At 37.8% G+C, this 18,876-nt stretch overlaps 1 pseudogene; it reads left to right on the plus strand.

Annotated features, from left to right (window-relative positions):
• Positions 1-539: 539 nt before the first annotated feature.
• On the plus strand, positions 540-1,331 carry LOC143397074 (ATP synthase subunit epsilon-like protein, mitochondrial pseudogene; annotated as a pseudogene).
• Positions 1,332-18,876: the final 17,545 nt, after the last annotated feature.

Raw genomic sequence — 18,876 nt, forward strand, 5'->3', positions numbered from 1 at the left:
AAAATTCTCTATCTCTCTCTAAAAAAAAAAAAAGACTATAAGTAACAATAAATGTTGGCGAGGGTGTGGGGAAAAAGGTACACTCATACATTGCTGGTGGGACTGCAAATTAATGCAACCACACTGAGATTGCACTATTAAGCAATATGGAGATTCCTCAGAAAACTTGGAATGGATCCACCATTGACCCAATTATCCCACTCCTTGACATATACCCCAAGGAGTTAAAATCAGCAAACTATAATGACAAAGCCACATTAATGTTTATAGCAGCTCCATTCTCAATAGCTAAGGTATGGAACCAACCTACATGCTCTTCTCAGCAGATGAATGAATAAAAAAAAAAATGTGGTGTATATACACACTGGAATATTATTCAGCAATAAGAAAGAATAAAATTATGGCATTTGCTGGTAAATGGATGGAACTGGAGACTATCATGCTAAGTGAAATAAGCCAATCCCCTCCAAAAAACAAAGGAGAATGTTCTCTAGGATACGCAGATGCTGACTCACAATGGACAGGGAGGAGTAGGGGGAATGGAGGGGTATGGAAAAGGGAAATACAGTAGCATGAATCAGACATAACTTTCCTATGTTTATATATGGATACATGAGCAGCATAACTCCACATCATGTAAACCACAAAAATGGGAAGTTATACTTCATGTATGCATGATGTGCCAAAATACATTCTACTCTCATACGTAACTAAAAAGAACAAATAAAAAAAATGCAACCTAAAAAAACTAATACAAAGAGGTTAACTCTCTCCTAAAAGTATCCATAAAAATTATATAATCACTATTTAAAAATATCATTCTTTTTAGTTAATCAGATTAAAATTTTATATGGAAAAATGTACAAGCAAAAAATAGGCCAACATATTCTGAAAAAGAAACATAATAAAGAGGAAATATATCTGTAAAATGGATTATATAATGATAATTAACATGTTCAAGTACTATCAGTGGGAAAAGATGGATTATTCAATAAATGGTGAAACAAACTAGGTAATCATCTAGAAAAATAATTGAGTTAAATTCACTATTATGTATTTCACTCCAGGAAAAAATTCAACTAAGCCAGATTTAAATGTAAAAAAAAACAAATCATAATTTAATGTAAGAAGTGAAAGATTCCACTCTCACGATGTGCTGGTGACATACTGGCAACAGGCTGAACTCAGCTACATCTGATTCTCCCAGATGGGCGCAGAGGCAGTGAGAGGCACTGAAGACAGATTTCAAAGCCAATGCCCAGAAGACTTCTGGCAACAGCATAGAAATCACAAAAGTAAAAAAGGGACAATCAACCATGACTGAAGCTTGAAATGCTACATTTTCAAGGTGAAGATATGTAGGCACCTGTTATGACAGATTAAAATCGATCTCACTTCATGGGGAAAGAAATGTACCTGTCTTATTCATAAATTGACAATGCCAATGTGCATTTCACTCTTTTAAAAAAAGAATGTACATAGAAATGAATAAGATATTTTTAAGATATTTCATAAAAAAGTTTGTCAAACCTGACATTGTTAAGAATTTTCTTTAAAAAAATCACAATGGTTCATACCACCTTAAACAAAATATACAAATGAAATTGCTAGAATACATTATCTGCAAACCATATCACAAAAGACTGACTTGCCTAATGTATAAAGAACTCCTATAATGCAATAAGGAAAAAATATAACAATTGAATAAAAAAGTGGGCAAAGGATAGAAATACAAAAGAATGCCCTCATTTTCTCTCATAAAGAGAACAATGCAAATTGAAATTACAGCAGGATGTCACTTCTCACTTATTGGCAAATGCCAACAGGTTTTCTACTACACTGAGTGAAGTGGTGGTGCAAATGCAAAAACCTGCATTAAGAGCAATTTCATAATGTCCATCAGAGTTCTGAATGTCAATACGCCTTGATCTAGTGTTTCCTCTTCAAGGAATCATCATACATATTCTGGCACAGGGAAATGATGTGTGCATTTGATTGCTAAGTACATCATTGGTTGTAGAAGCAACAGCCTGAAAAACAACTTAAACGTTGATCAGTGGAGAACAGTAAAACAAATAAATATTATAGTAGAATAATATAAGCCACTGAATAAAGGAGAAAAGGAATGTCTTATGTACAGCTATATAATGATATGCAAGGTGCAGTTATTTAATATACTATCATTCGTACAAAAAGAAAAAATGCATTTGCATCCATTTGCTTATAATATGCTTAAGAATCTCTATAAAGACATAAGAAATTGGTAAGATTGGTTTCAAAGGAAGAGAAGAATCAGGTGGAAAAGTAGAGAGAAGTGTTTTAAAGATTTTTTTAACTATGTGAATGTATTATGCTTTGTTGCCTTAATATTGGAGAATAGTTATATCCTCATTTCATATTTTGGCACTTAAAAATGGCTGTTTTAAAGATATGCTGTAAGCCTCAATCTTTAGATACCATAATTAACATAGATATATGTCTACATATGCCTCTCTGTTTTCAGTATATAAATAGGTAAAACTCAACTCTACAGACTTTCTAGAACAAACCTAAAAATCAGAAAACAGTAAAACAAATCAGCAAGCAGATAAAATAAATGTCCCAAAGTCCATGAACTGAGTGAAGTTTAGGCACTTTGCTTACAGGAAGTCTGTTAAGCTTGCTTTAATCTATCTATTTATTTATTAGAGATAACTGTATCAAGTTTGCTAAAGTAATTTATCTATAGAAAGTCAATAAGAAAGGGCAGGGCCTCCTGTAAGCAATGAGGACTGTGTCAGCTGATGATCCAAAGGCAGGTTAGGAAAAACTCTGCAGAGCTGCTCCTGACTCTTGGGACATTTGGGTCATGGAGACCAGGAGCAGGCCTTCTCTGAAATCATCTCTGGATGGCTGCGACCACTTAATGTTAATTGGGAGGGAACAAAAAGGCATTCAGAAGTGCTTAACAGTATCTTTTTTTAAAGGTTTTTAATTTTTTAAAATTATACATGAACACAATATCTTTATTTTTGTTTATTTATTTTTATGCGGTGCTGAGTATCGAACCCAGTGCCTTACGTGTGTGAGGCAAGTGCTCTGCCACTGAGCCACAGCCCCAATCTTTAATAGACTCTTTTGAGACAGGCTTTTATGCTCAATATTTAAATGGATCAGAAAAAACTTTCAATGATTGAAAGTCTAAAATTTAAGCTCTTTGGGAAACATCACAATGCAGTTCAGGTTTCTGGTGGTTTATAATCTATTTTTAAAATGCTTAAGTGAAATATTGACTAAAGATTCCAGAATAACTAGTCAGAGGTTTCCCTCAGTATTGAACACAATAAAATAACAAAATGAGTATTCAACAAATGAAAATGTCAATATTGAAAACTGGCAGAAGATTTACCAAAAACAAAGCAAGAAAACTATCATAGCACAAGAAATAATTTTATCATACATAAGAGCCCAGAGAAGCTTCTAACTTTTCTGCAATGAATGGCTCCAAAAATCAGAATAAAAAATGTTAATAATAGGTAAAATCTGTTAGTAAAGAAATGAGAATTATACCAGTCATCAGTCTAGAACAGGTTAGAATAAAGGCAATAGTAATTTAATGATTAACCATAATGGAGTAATTAAAATGATCTCTGGTGTACTCTTTGACCTAGCCATTTCTAGGAATTGTTCTTCTAGATGTATGCACATTAGGTACAGAGATATGCACACCAAGATATGAATACCTTTGTTAGAAAACTATCTAGAGTGCTTTGAAATAATGAGGCTAAGAGCAACTTAAATGTCCAATGAAAGGGGACTGATAAAATAAATTTTGTTATATCCATACAAAGGAATACTATGTAATCATTAAGTAGATGTGTGTGTGTGTGTGTGTGTGTGTGTGTGTGTGTGTACTCATACTTAAAATTAACTACTTTAAAACAAAGAAAAGGGCTGTGACTGTGGCTTAGTGGTAGAGCCTTGTCTCACACTGGCAGAAGATTTACCAAAAAAAAAAGCAAGAAAACTATCGTAGCACAGGAATAATTTCATAATATATAAGAGCCCAGAAGTATGAGGCACTGGGTTTGACTCTCAGCACCACATGATAATAAATAAAGTCTACAACTAAAAATATATTTTAAAAAAGAAAAAAAATAAGTTGCAGAAAATCATACAATGAGTCATATTTAAAAATTCTGTGTGTGTGTGCATGTATTATGATTGGAAAATAGTTAGAAAGATACCCACCAACCAAAGTGTATATAAATTGAGGATTTGGAGAAGCAGACTATGGGTTTGAATTTTTTGCATTACTCTATAGATAATTATATTTGATTTTTTAAAAATGTTTTTTAAATGTTTAAAAACAAGAATATTATTGTTAACTTTGAAAAATCAATTGATGGAATGAACCAAGAAATCAAACCTAACTTATAATTGGGTTAAAATAATGAATTGAAAATGGTGGAACTTGAGAATGGTATAGAATGGATAGGGATCCCTCTGCTAGAACATGCCCTTCCTTCCTCTGGGCAATGTCAGCAGCACTTCCTTCCCTTGGACAATGTTTCTTCCCCTCTGCAAACTTTTGGCTTAAAGAACCTGCAACTGTCTTTCAAATTCTATGCTCCTGACCAAATGATAGGCCCAACAGGAAGCTCCTAGCCTAAACTGGGCCGCACATAGAAACAGGACTCTGTCCCCAATATACACGATGGTGTGGGAGTCCAAGCAAAACCTGTCACAGCTCTTTTCAGCATGTTTCAATTGGTATTTGAGAAGGGGAGGGATTCCTTCTGGGGGGTGGGACTCAAAGGTGTCTCCCTGGAGATGTCCCCTCCATGTGGAGGAAGCCAGGTGGCAAAAGATAATGAGCCAATGTTCAAAAGAAGCTGTGGTGAGAGATGCAGAGCAGATTGTTGTAGCTCTACCAGCCCCACTTCCCTTCTCGTGGTTACATGAGAAAACAATTCTTTTGACTAAATTAGCTCAGGTTGGGTATCTGTCCTTTTCAACCAGAAACATACTGGCTAATAATAGAAAGAACAGGCAAACCAGCTAGCACATTTATTTGCTTCCACATTCCTTTCAATGGAAATGTCATGAGGATATATTAATCTAAAAGTGTACTGAAAATATTCAAAAGATTATAGATTGGGATGATTACAACTTTTATAATTTAAATCATAAATCTAGAAATAGAACAATATTTGCAAGTTCTTACAGAAAACCCTCTCTATACATATATATGTTTGAGGGACAATCTATTTGCAAAGAATAAAAAAGGAGATAGATTTTTCACAGGTTCAAAGGCCAGAGAGAAATCTGCTGACCTCATATCTCATTGCTGAATACATTTAAAATAATGTGTTAGCAGCTTACCACGTGAGAAAAGCATGTTAGAAAGATGATACTGAGAATTCAGGAAGCAAATGGATTGATGTTTTGGTCAGAGTAATGCTGGATTTAAAACCATACATGAGATAAAAAAAGAAAATGAATGAGACACACATTCAGACGTGGGACAACTTGTGCAAAACCTCATCAGAAAGGAATCCAAAATTTCAACTTGCTGTTTAATAGAAATAGAAATAAGAATGTTTTTTTAATTAGTCCATCCTGTAGAATTGAATTACATAAAGCTTTCTTCAACCCATTTGGAACATGTAAATGAAGTTCATATGTAAAAAGGCATAATTTTTAAAGCAACAATAAGAACTGGAGGAAGAAAACCAACTCAGTAGTATGCATTTCATCCATAACCACTACTTTTCAAAAAAATAAAATAAAATTCACCTCTCAAAAATGTCTCATCCTATATTTAAAAGCAAAGCCAATTATAATGTTTAAAAAATAGAAGATTAGCTGGGGGTGGTGGAACATGCCTATAATCCAAGCTACTTAGGAACTGAGACAGAAGGATCATAATGTCAAGGAAAGTCTGGGAAACTCAGTGAGACCCTATCTCAAAATTTTTTTTAAAAAATCAATAAATTAAAAAGGCCTGGGATGTAGCTTGGTGCTAGAGCACCCCTGGGTTCAAGCTGCAGTACCACAACAGGGGGCAAAAATATCCAGAGAACATGAGCTGAAATAAAGAGTATGAAATTACAAAGAAAGCATGAGTGATTTTCAAAAATGGAAATCATTTCATTAATAATTAGGTGTGATAGTGACTACTTAATAATGTAATGTGATAAAAATGCATAATAAAAAGAATTTAAAAAACCCACCTTTACATTCAATCCAACCATTTAACATGAAAATGATGTCAATGAAAATATGCTTAAAATGGAAGAAAGTGAGACAGTCACCAGAGCAGCCCTTGCAGACCTCCAAGTATGTGGAGCTGACTGAGGAGCACTCCTACTAGCTTTGACATCTGTCCCTGGGAGAGGTGAGGCTACCCCATGATGCTGCCATGGGCTCCTCAAAAAGCCCACACTTAGAGAAGTGGGTTTCCTCTGACTACAGCTTCATTTGAGGCCTCGCCAGTGATCCCCCCAAGCCCTCTCAGACTATGTGACATGCAGAAAACTTCCACTCACTTTCTCTTCCTTCACTCTGGGACAGACTTGCATGGTGGCTTAATGACCCTCCCCCCATATTTCTTCCCAGGCCTTTCTTTTCCCTAATAAATACTGGCATGTTGATCTGGTTTTACCAGCTGCTTCTCTGAGAACTAGACCAACACAAAGAAATTGATAAAATAATACATTCATAGTGAGAGATCTGAGCTGCATGGTAAAACTTGCAACCCAAGCAAGTTCAGGCACTTGTCTCCCCACTCCAGTGGCAAACTCAGCTTTTTTTTTTTTTTTTTTCTAGCAGAATTCAATGTTTCAAGAAGATCCAGTAATTCAGCATCAGGTAGTGACTGGAGATTCATAACTGTAGGTGATTCATCTCTTCATCCTGCTGGGAAGAACAGAGGAACACAATCAAGCTCCCCAGGGAGTAGCAATGGCCCAGATGGAGCTGGGATCCCACCATGGAGAGAGCACAACCAGAAATGGAAACAGAAGTTCTACAGTGCCAGTCCACAGAGGGCATGTTAAGAAAGTGAGAACTCTGGGGGACCACCCACCCACCAGGAAACCCACTGGGAGCAACAGAGCCCATCCAAGACTCCTTGTACTATAGGACCCTTGATGTAATTCTTGTGGGCTGGGATCAAAGATCCAAAAGAACTGTGACTCTCAGGAATGGGAAAGGGGTTGACAATATTATGGTGATAAAATGCCTTAAGAAAAGTATTACAAACTTAGACAATTCAACTACTCAGGCAATTTTAATAAATCATGGTGAAATTAACTAAGAAAAATAGGGAATATATTTCTGTATAGCTGTCACACACACAAAAAATCAAAATAGGTCATTAAAGTATTTTTAAAATATCAACCACCAGCCTTCTAAGAGAAAGAACTCTACCCAACACATGTTTTAACTATTACACATTTAAAGGAGAAATGAATAAGAAAATATTAATAAATTGCTTAATTTCTTAAGATATTGAAATACTTTTTAAAAGTAAAAATTGGCTTAGGAAGGAAATTAAGAATGCAATAAAATTATATTTTAGCGTAATTGTAATAAACACAGTTCTGAATATGAAAATGTGATGGGTTGTAGCCAAAACAGTCTTTAGAAGAAAATGTACTCATTTAAATGTCTTTAATAAGAAAAGAAAAAGAGACCTATTAGTGAAAAACTAATATACGATAAAATTCTAGAACAGAACAAAGTATTAATTTAAACATGCAAGCAAAAATAATAACCCCAGAAAATAAATGTTATGATCATACACAAAACTAAGAACTGGTTATTTAACAAGAGAAGAAAATTGATAAACCTCTGATAAATATAATTTAAAATACATAGAATAGTATCTACAGATATCTATACGAATACCCCAATGCAACATCTCCAATAAAAAAAAATCAACATATGCTTGCAGTCACACTGGCAAAACTCCTAACACTCCTCAGATTAATCTTCCTTACTGGCTTATGTTTTTGACCATCAAATGTTGGGAAGGTGCATGCTCCAACCTCATTTCTGGACCTGAGGAATTCAACTTCCGACTTCCAATTTGTCATATCCAATCTTGACCTCTCTTGAGCTCTAGTGGTTATATTTAATTTTCTACTGAACATCTCTTCTAATGAGAATCCTTGAATTTGAAAATCTAAAACAAAGCACTCACTAGCAACTTGTTCCTTAATTTTCTTTCAGAAAATTGTACTGCCATTCATCCAGCTATTCGGGTATCAAACCTTGGTCTTGGGCTTGATAGTCACATCCCCATCCTATCTCACATGGAGAGTCAACAACTAATCCTGTGCAACAATCTTGGAGAATGGATAGATAGATAGATACATAGATACCTAGATATATAGATGGGTAGATCTCTCTTGATTTCGGCCCTTTTCTCAACACCTCCATTGCTATCATTTTAATCCCTTTCTTCATCATGTTTTTCTTGGATCTTGCAATGATTCCAACAGCCTCTTATATCAGCCTTCCTGCTTCCAGTCAATCTTTCCAGGAGCCTGAACCATTCTTTATAAACCGTGCAATGACTTCCCGCTACACACACAGGAAGCTCAGTCTTTCCTGAGATCAGCACACACTGCCTTCTGCCCTCCTTCTGCTCATTTGCTAGCTCACATCATCAAAAATGGCACCCCATTACCATCTCCCTCCATCTCTCCCTGTCCTCTTTTCCTGATTGATTCTTCTTCACAGCAGTCACCACCTTGTAGAATTATCATATTTTGAGTACAGCTGTTTATGGTCTGCCTATCCCTCCCTCTGGGGACCAGGACACTATATATGCCCTTGACTCCTTGATCTTTCTTTATCTACTCAGAAAAAGCAGTTCCCAAAACTATCTTGCAAGAAGGAGAAGCGGAGCCCTGGAGAAGATCTTGCATTGTCTGAAGCTGTACAAGGATCCCATGGGTCATGGTCAGAGTCAAGGGAATAGCACAGTGCTAGGGATTCGAGTTTCAGCACAGAAGTTGAAAGGAGCTGACAACAGAGATCTTGACACCAATAAATGCCTGCTGGAAACACAAACAAGTTCTGGACGTAGTTCCTGACGTCTCTGATATGAGAATGGGAATATCTTCCCACGTCCATGTTAAAACTGGAAGCTTTCTTTATTTCTCCCCGTGAGTGAATCTCAAGGTACGAATGAAGCTTGCTAGCTTTTAGTCACCTCTACTCAAAGAAGAGATATCCAATGGGAGAAGGGATTAAAGGGTGTGGTATGGCATGTCTCCATTCTGCAGGCACAGCGTGTATGGAAGTGTTGGGAGAGAAACTGTGGGTCATCATGTCAGCCTAGAGGTCCCCAAGGATGTCCCCAGGTTCAGTGAGTGGGTCTGAGCAGACTCCGTGGTAAAAGCCTAGGCAGGTGTGCATTCTGTAGTTTCAGACATCCACAGACAGACTCTGGGTCACTTTTTTTGTGTGGGGGATGGTTAATAGAGCATAGTCCTGACCCTTATCCAGAAGTGGTTAGGAATTCCAGGCTCAAGTCACCCACTGGTCTTTTAAATATAGATAGTACAAATCCAAGAACGCTCTTAAATTTCAACATAGCTTTGGCACCAAAACTCAGACTGCTGTACTAAAATCAAACCACATCCGCCAGTTCTATATTTATGGACCACAGGCTTTAGAAAATGTAGAGGACAATCTGGAAAGCAAAGTAAGAACATTTCTCTTCAAAACATAGTTTTCTTGGGAAGCTTCGGGTTCCCAAAAGAGAATAATCTTGTAGACCCATTCCAAACCAGCCACACAAATAGATCCAGAGGGTTTTTAGAGGCAAAATCCACATTTTCCTATCGTGCAGTGATAAGTTTGGCTAAACTTATCTTGTTCAGTTAAGAACTTAAAACAACTGGGACAAGACCTCTAAATATCTGGCATTAGGGACTCTAATGATGGGATGAGTGCACAGTTTTTCTATTTTTAACTCTATCTCCCAGAGTGGTTCCATCTTCTGCTGGGTGATCTCAGTTCCCAGATTCATTAATACACCTTTGCTCTTCTAATTTTAAGGCATGTAGTTTCTACTTTTTGTTGATAATTTTGGGGCTGTTTCATTGGTTTCCTACCTGTTTGCTTTCTCCATTCTTCTATCACCTGTATATCCAAATAAATATATTAAGTTTCTTCTTTCTGTCTTCTTGGAAAGACTCCAATTATCCGACTCATCCAAATAATGCCAAGTTGAACAGCTTGTGCAAGAACATCTAGGTCTCTGAGTGAACCAGCAAGCAGAGTAGGAAGAACATAGCAGTAGGAATGAGATCAACTTCCTCTTTTTGACCTCATGTTACTTGTTAGATACAAGGTTGCCATGTGACCCAACCCTATAGAAAACCTTGCATACCCTAGCCCATGCATTTGACACTCCTTGGAGCTGTGCAGTTCACAGTATGGTCATCTGCATCTACCAATCCTGGGTAGGCAGACATTTTCAAACCCCATTTCTTTTAGATAGTAAGTACCTGTGCGTTAGTAGGACCAGAGTAAACCATGAGTGATAGAAAAAAAAATGATACTAACCTAAATCAAACTGTCGTTTTTTTCACATATAAAAGTCTGCTGGGATGTAGTCCAGAGCTGGTAAAGCTGCTCTTCTCCACAAAGTTCTCAGACCTCCAGACACTGGATTCCTTCCAGTCCACCAGTGTGCTGGCCATTAAATGTGAACCTCATTTTTATCATCCATGGAAACATCTGCCCCCAGGCAGCAGAATAGAGGAAGGAACCAAAAGAATAACAATAACAAATGAAAACCCCAAAGAAATACACAAAACATGTAGAGGTGATGGAAAAACGTAAGTCTCTTCCAAAGAAGACTCCAACAGCTAGTGTAGGATACGTTGCTTATATAACTTTGGCAGAACTTTCAGGAGTGGAGGTGGTAAGCTTAAGTTGTCCCCACAGGTTGAGGCTGGTTTCTGACCCTAGAACTACAGAGACTTCCAAGAAAAATGAAAGAAACCTAGAAGCACAGGCTTTAAATGCCGGATTTTATTGAGATAGAAAATTAGGCAAAAATCACCCAGTTAGTTTATGAGACATATAAAGAAAACCAAGTTTTCTGACTCCTAGTTCAGTGGACTCTTCATAATTTATGATTTCCACAGAAAGTTGTCTTTCTCTTTATGGCATATCAAATATGAAAACATATGACCAAGTATTCTTTGCAATTTCTCCCCTCAAGTCAAGGAGTTTATTTTTCAACTCATTTAATATCCAGTAGTCTTGAGACTTGTACCAGTGGATTATGGCTGAAGTGATGCTGCAGGCCTTCCAAGCCTAGGTCCCCAGAGTCTTGCAAATTCCACTCTTGCTCCCTAGGAATCCAAGAAAACTAGTCCAGCCAGCCTGCTGGAGGGGCTTCATGGGGGTGATCTGAGCATCTGCCAACAGCTGTGCCAACCACCTACTATGTTGAGTGGGACCATCCTGGATTGGACAGACTTGAGCCTCCCTGCCATGTGAAACCAAACACATAAATAAGCACAGCTTACACTCCAGCTGTACTTAATTGGCCAATCCATAGGATGGATAGCAATAAATTATGTTGTGTGTTTTCCCCCTGGGGAGGGAATAGCACCAAATTTGGGGGTTGTGCTTTATGAAGCAATAAATAACTGGTACACACCCTCACTCCCTGTTCATATTCCTCCTGTTCCTTAAGGATTCACAGAGGAAGACCATGCAGTGTGTCCCATTATTTTACCTTTTGTCACTCCAAATGGGAAAATTATTGTTATGAATCCTTCATACAAACTCAGAGAACTTACTGAACATCGGAAGGACTTAGGAGGGGCTAATATGCCTGCAGCATTTTATAACATTTGTATTCATAAGAAATTTAATTGATATAATGCTGAAGCATAATTCTCCAATTTTTAATATGATGGAATAAGAAGTTCCTCACCCTTGGCCATGTAGTTAATATTACTGGTTTAATAAACAGCTAGACTTGGCAAAGTGCAGATTGACTTTATCCTTTCTTGCAACTATTCCTGCAAAAACTGCTCTGTCAACTTGTTCATCATCTCTGGGTGAAGACTTATGCAAGTCTAGTAGTTTTTCCAGGTGCTTTCAGTAATAAAACATCCAGTCAGTTGCTAATAAAAATAATAATAATAATGATAATAATAATAATAATAATAATAATGCCATCTAAGCTGCCACCAAAACTCTGGCTTGTCATCTGTTTTCAAATTTTCTCTCCTTCCCCAGTTTGTACTTGTCTCAGGCTTGGGGACTGCAGTGAAATACAAGTCATAGTCAACATCTTCTGTCTTTCTTTATCCACCTCCTTTCTAACTTGTCATAGCTGTTTTGTTTTCTTCCAGGTTAAAGCTTGGGAAGGGAGGAGAAAGACAAGATGGGACTGGTTTTACTTTTAATCTGATGCTGGAGCCCTCTAGATGAGACCGATATCCAGAGTTTTCTGTCTTACGGGACACTCTTCTGTGTTCTTCAGAGTGATTCTCCCACAGAATAAATAACTAAAGTCCTCTGAATTTTATCATGCTTCTCTGGAAGCATTTTTAATTCTGTCTTAATTTTTTAATTCCTCCAGGGTTTGGAGATGATGACCATGATCCTTGATGTCTTTGAAAAATTTTACTTTGATGCTCAGTTGTGGTAAAAAAACATCTAACAGAAAATTTACCAATTAAACCATTCCAAGTGGCCAATTCAGTGACATTAAGTATATACACCTTGTTGTATAACTAACATCCTTCTAAAGGACTTTTTCCTCTGCCTGAATTACACATCAAATCCCCATCCTCCCTTTCCCCACTTGCTGGAAATCAGCATTCTATGTTTTGTCTCTATGGATTTGACTATTTTAAGTATCTCACCTAAGTAGACTCAATTAGTATTTGTCCTTTATTGACAGGATTCTTTAACTTAGACTTTAATTTATTTATATTCAGTTTTGTATATAACCATTTCTCAGCCATGAGACAGACAGGTTAGGGGGTTATAGTTTTTAAAAAGTCATTGTAAAAACCACTGCAGGTACCCTTATAGTCAAGGTTTAGGTCCATTCATTCAGTTCTTCCTTTCCAGTCAGAGTATGATCCCCCTGTTCTGTGCCAACACACTCAAGTCAGTGACTAATAAATATTGTCAGTAGAAGATGCTCTAACTTAAGAATCCAGGAATTAGGTCAGGCTAAGTGAGAGTCTTTGGACTCCCAAGAGACCAGACAAGCTGAGAGCTGTCTCTGTAAATTCCTCCACATGCTAAGATTAGATACCTCTTCCTGGGCTTTATGTCCTTGCCAACCCCTGCCAGCTTCATTCCATTCTATTTCTTGAACTCAACACATCTTGCTGATGTCTTGGGTTCTAAACTCAGCCTTAATTTTTACTTTTTCCTATTCATGTTTTTCAAAAGATCTCCATCTCTTTTAATTGGTGGACTGGCCAGCTGACATTGGGATAACAAATAATAATCTGTGGGTACTTTTAGATCTGAAATCTAAAGTACAGAAAACAAAAGCAAAAGCATACAAATGGGTATATCAAACTAAAAAGCTTGGTCCAGCCAAGAAATAATCCATAGAGTGAAGAGACAAGCTATGTAATAGAAGAAAATATTTGCAAGCCTATATCAGATAAGAGTTAACATCCAAAATATGTAAGAAACTCAAACAACTCAATAGTTACAAAACAAATAACCTGATTTAAAAATGGGCAAAGGATCCAAAGAGACATTTCTTAAAATAAAGTATATAAGTGGCAAACAAGTACATGAAAAGTTGCTTAACATCACTATCCATCAGAGAAATGCAATTAAAAACTACAGTGAGATGTCACCTCAGACCTGTTAGGATGACTGGCACCAACAAGATGAAAGGTGTCAAGATTGGAGAGAAGGTGCAGACGTCTCTGTATACTGTTGGTGAGAGTGTAAAGTGGTCATTATGGAAAACAGTTTAGAGGACCCTCAAAAAATTGGAAGTAGAACTGCCACATGATCTGGGGGTACATCCAAAGGAAATGGAATCAGTATGGAAGAGACTTTGCACTCCCATGCTCCATGCCAAACTAGTCACGATGGTCAAGATAGGAAATCCACCAAGGAGTCCATTCATGGATGAATGGATATAGAAAAATGTGATATTTATATATTATGGAATATATTTGGCCTTAAAAAGAAGGAAATTCTGTCATTTGGGATGTCATGCATGAACCTGGAAGGTGGTTATACTCAGTAAAATAAACCAGGCACAGAGAGACAAATACCATATAATCTCACTTATATGTAGACTGTGAAGAGTTGAAATCATAAAAGTGGAGAGTAAAATGGTGGTTACCAAAGGATGGGATGTGGGAAATTGTAAAGATATCGCTCAAAGGATATGAAACTTCAGTTAGAGGGAATAAATTCAAGAATTCTATTGCATAACATAGTGGCTATAGTTAATAACAATATACTGTATTCTTTTTAATATTTATTTTTTAATTATAGGTGGACACAAAAATCTTTATTTTTATGTGGTGTTGAGGATTGAATCCAGTGCCTCATGCATGCTAGGCGAGCGCTCTACCTCTTGAGCTACAACCCCAGCCCTCAATGTACTGTATTCTTGAAAATGCTGAAAGAATAGATTTTAAGTCTTCCTACCTCCAAAATTATGAATATATGGGGTAATGCATATGCAAATTAGCTGGATTTTACCATTTCATAATGTCTATATATTTCAAAGCAAAATGTTATACACAATTTTATTTATCAATAAAATTATTTGTAAAAAACAAATAAAAAATGAGTTTTTACAATTTCTAAAGAAGATAAAAATGTCATGGGTAGGGGGCTAGGTTAAAGGATCTTACTGGAACTGGAGTCTTCCAGGAGTTGAAGATCCAAGGCATGAATTTAAGCCCAAATCTTTAGAGTGTTTGCACACTTATATCTGTATTAGTTAATCTGAAGCAATAAGTCTGAGATATGGATGCTAGGCTTAAAGAAACGACAGAACCAAGGGTCAGTAGCAGAACCAGAAAGAATGGTCAAGGTCAATATTAAAATGAGGAGAATCTCAGAAACCAATTTTTTTTTTCTGTGAAAAAGCTAAGGCATTTTGTGCATTTGCTTGAGTTGGTAAAAGACTGGTTTAATTGTTCACAGATGAAGGAATGCTACACTGCCTGTGGCCTGAGATGCCCTGTAGTGCTTAAGGACACAGGGAGCAAGGACCACCATTCATGTGACCCAAGAAGTATTTGGGGTTTCCTCACGCAGAAAGCTGACCCCATGTGGTTCCTGCCATTTCATTTCTGTGTAGATTTCTGATGGTGTCACAGAGGGGCACATTTTTCTGCTTCCATAACATGATGATCAAACCCTAATGAGAGAGTATGTGGGATTCGCAATAGAATACGTATGGTGGTTTATATTCATTAGTTAGCAAATATTCACTAATGTTCCCCTCCTGCTGTAGCAAGGTATACTTTTGATCCATTGACCTTGAGCTTGGCCATGTAACTTACTTTAGCCGATGGAATGTGGGTGAACATTCCATTGGCTAAAGAGATGATGAAACCAACCTTAACATTTCTTTCACGCTTTGGTTTAAGTCTTGGACTCTGGTGATCCTTTATGGGAACACATGACCTGCTTAGTCTCTGCCCGTTAGCCTGGGCCCCAGAATAAACATTTGTGGGGCAGATCTGTATGAGCCTGTACTCTGGATTCAAACCCTAGAATTATAACTGGAAGCACAGAGGGATACCATGTAGATTGGCCGAACAACATGAGGTTAACACACAGATCTTTGAACCTGACAATAAATCCTTGTTTTTACATCCACTGAGTTTGGGTGGTTGTTATGAATCACTGTTATGGCAGTTATTGATTCAGAAGTTTGGTTTAGGTTTAGCATACATTGAATTGACACAATTTTTAGAGTTTCCTATATCCAGACTACTGACGTTGGCAGGGAAGGAGGCCTGGATAAAATAATAAGGACAATAAAGGACTAGAATCATCCTTTTGATGTGTTTTGAACTTCAGTCTTTTGGGCATTACCTTCAGGTTTTCTCCTTGTTTCAGTACCAACCCAACTATTATCTGTTAAATATATTTTTAGTTGACTTATCTGTTTAATCAAACAGGGATTTTTCTATTCTAATATTGCTCTAGTCATGTATCTATAGAAGACAAAAAAAAACATGGAAATTAAATAAAAATTTATATGGAAATTGAAACGTTAAACTACTAAAATGGTTTCAAAACCAGTTTGTGGAATACTGAAGTTGTAATTTTTCTATCCCAAGCATGATCTCCAATTCTGAAGTATGTCTTCCTTTGAGAGAGTAATTAGAATGTCCCCAAACTTGCCTCTGGGAATCTGTGTCTCCTCATTTCCTTGTCAAAGTCCTCAGCATTGCTTGTGACACAAAGAATTACTATGCTTCATTCGAATCAGGTCGATGATGATTAGAAGGTAGCTTCCTGGTTGTTATCACTGCAATCCAATGAGCTAAGAAGCAAATTGCCACCGATGTTCACACCTAAGTGCCACAGTAAGTACATAAATGTCCTATCCTTGGTGTTGATACCATAAGCCCTGCAGATGGTAGCAGATTCTGAATAGATTAAAAAAAAAAAAAAAAAAGCAGCCCCAGTCTTCAGAAGGTGAAACTGGATGTTCAAGAGTTTAGAGTAACAGCCCCTAAAGCCATCTCATAACAAGGTCAAGCAGAAAAGATAGTTACAAAAAGGAAAGTAAGACAAAGGAAGAAAACTCTTAAAGACAGATGCTTAATGCCTAACAGCCCCAATTGATAAAGCTTTGGTTCAATTCTCAGTTCTGATCATTATTGATCTTATCACCTTGGGAATGCTTACTGTGCTGCTATGCACTTCAGCTTGCTCATTTATACAACAGAGAGAATGGCAGCTCTCACCTCCCTTACAGAATTGTTGTGAAGACCGAAGGGGGAAAAAGACATAATAAGCAAATAATTTAATGTATTCCTGGCACACAGGAAGTGCTCTGTAAAAAATAGATATTATTGTTATGATTACTTGTAGTATAATTGTGCATTAAACAAAAGATCTTGCTTGGCATTGGAATAGGCAGTATCAAACAATTAAGGCACCCAGGAAGCAGTGTCTGCAGAGATAAACATGGTGGCTGCTCTAGGATCGGTGCTCTTAGCCCCCCTCTCTTTGCTGCCCAGCTCTGAGTGGTGGCTGCTGTACTCACCCGGCTGGGCACGGCTGTGGTGGCGGTGACACCCAGAGCAGGAAACAGGAGATAAGGGGGAGCTGCACTCCTGAGGTAGGTCCCAGAACAGAGGTTCCTCCTTTGCCTTCCGGAGCTTCTGGACAGGAAGGGGAGAAGCCAGGAGGCTCGATTGCCATCCACAGTTGGCTCGGCTTCTCCAGCAAGGAGGGAACCCAAGTCAGGCTGGAGTGTCTGTCCACAGGGTTAATGCCACACAGCACACTCCTGCCTTGATTCACTCTAACCAACGGAGCTAGTCAGCCACCATTGCACTCTTATCTAATAGGAAAGGCCCCTATTAACATTTTACTAGTGAAACAGCTTGGGGATTGATTGACAGAAGAGAAGAGAGGAAGGAAATTCAGGTGCAGGAAGTTAGATATTCATGGAAAGGGTTGTGGACTGCCCGGGAAGGGAAGGCGCCACCGGCATGTACCAGGCAGACTGAACACTTCTGAAATCCCGAAGCATCATTTTTCCCTTCAGGCTGATCCCCACTCCCCTCCTTAGCCAAGATTCCAGTTTTTCCATCACTGATGTTACTGTTCTTCTAGCCATCCAGAAACACAACTCATGCCTCCATTACAACCCCTCTCCCATCAATCTGAATATACCACTTTATTTTCTTGCATAAAATGCTACTTTCTATCTACTTCCCTCCCCTTTGTCAGCATCAGGGGCCAGGCCCTCACTCCATTGTTTCTGCAACACCAAAGCAGCCACTGACTCTTGTCTTTTATTTAATCAATCCCGACCCACAGGACTACATCAACCTTTCTTAAGTGCCTCTTTCTGTCACTCTAGTCCTCAAAAACCTCATTTCCTTGTTTAATTGGTACATGATAATTATATGTAATAGTGGGATTCATTGGGTTATATTCATACATGCACTCGACACAATTGGGTCAATCTCATTCCCAAGTAACTTTCCTTTCCCTCCCCTCAGGAGCCCTCTTTTTAAAATTCCTTTTCCCCCAAGTATTTCTACCTTCCACCTATGAGAGAAAATATCTGATGGTCTGACCCTTGATGTCTTGAGTCTGTCTTATTTGACCCACGGTGATGTTCCCCAGTTCCATCCATTAATTAGCAAACAACAAATTTCCCTGATGCCTTATTTTATATCCTGACTCATCTTTGTAACTTTCTTGGTCTTCCGTAATATGACCCCAGTTGACCCAGCAGCTTGACTTCTCCAACTATGGAACCACTCTTTTGAACCCAGCTCTATCCCCAAAAATGTCACTTGGCCCTAGCACAGCGCTGCTGCTATCAGTGAGTATTTCCAGGTTGGCATTAACATGACCATCCTGATGGATTCCTTTCCACCTAGGATGAGGTCACAAGGGATCTGCTCCCAGAAACGTGCTTGCTTTACTGAGACTGCAGGTAAGAGCTCAATATGATGCAGGAAAGAGAGTTTCTGACATGAAATTCGATTCATTCCTACTAACATTTGTAAAGCATCTTGGGTGCATGTGAAGCAAAAAGGGATACCATACCTGCCTCAAAATATTTTTTAATCAACAGGGAGAGGAAGATGCAAATCAGTGGTGCAGTAGAAAGCAGAAGAAAGACTGGGACTCAGTATACTGAGTCTC

This window comes from Callospermophilus lateralis, chromosome 1 (assembly GCF_048772815.1).
Source record: "Callospermophilus lateralis isolate mCalLat2 chromosome 1, mCalLat2.hap1, whole genome shotgun sequence".
Classification (NCBI taxonomy): Eukaryota; Metazoa; Chordata; class Mammalia; order Rodentia; family Sciuridae; genus Callospermophilus; species Callospermophilus lateralis.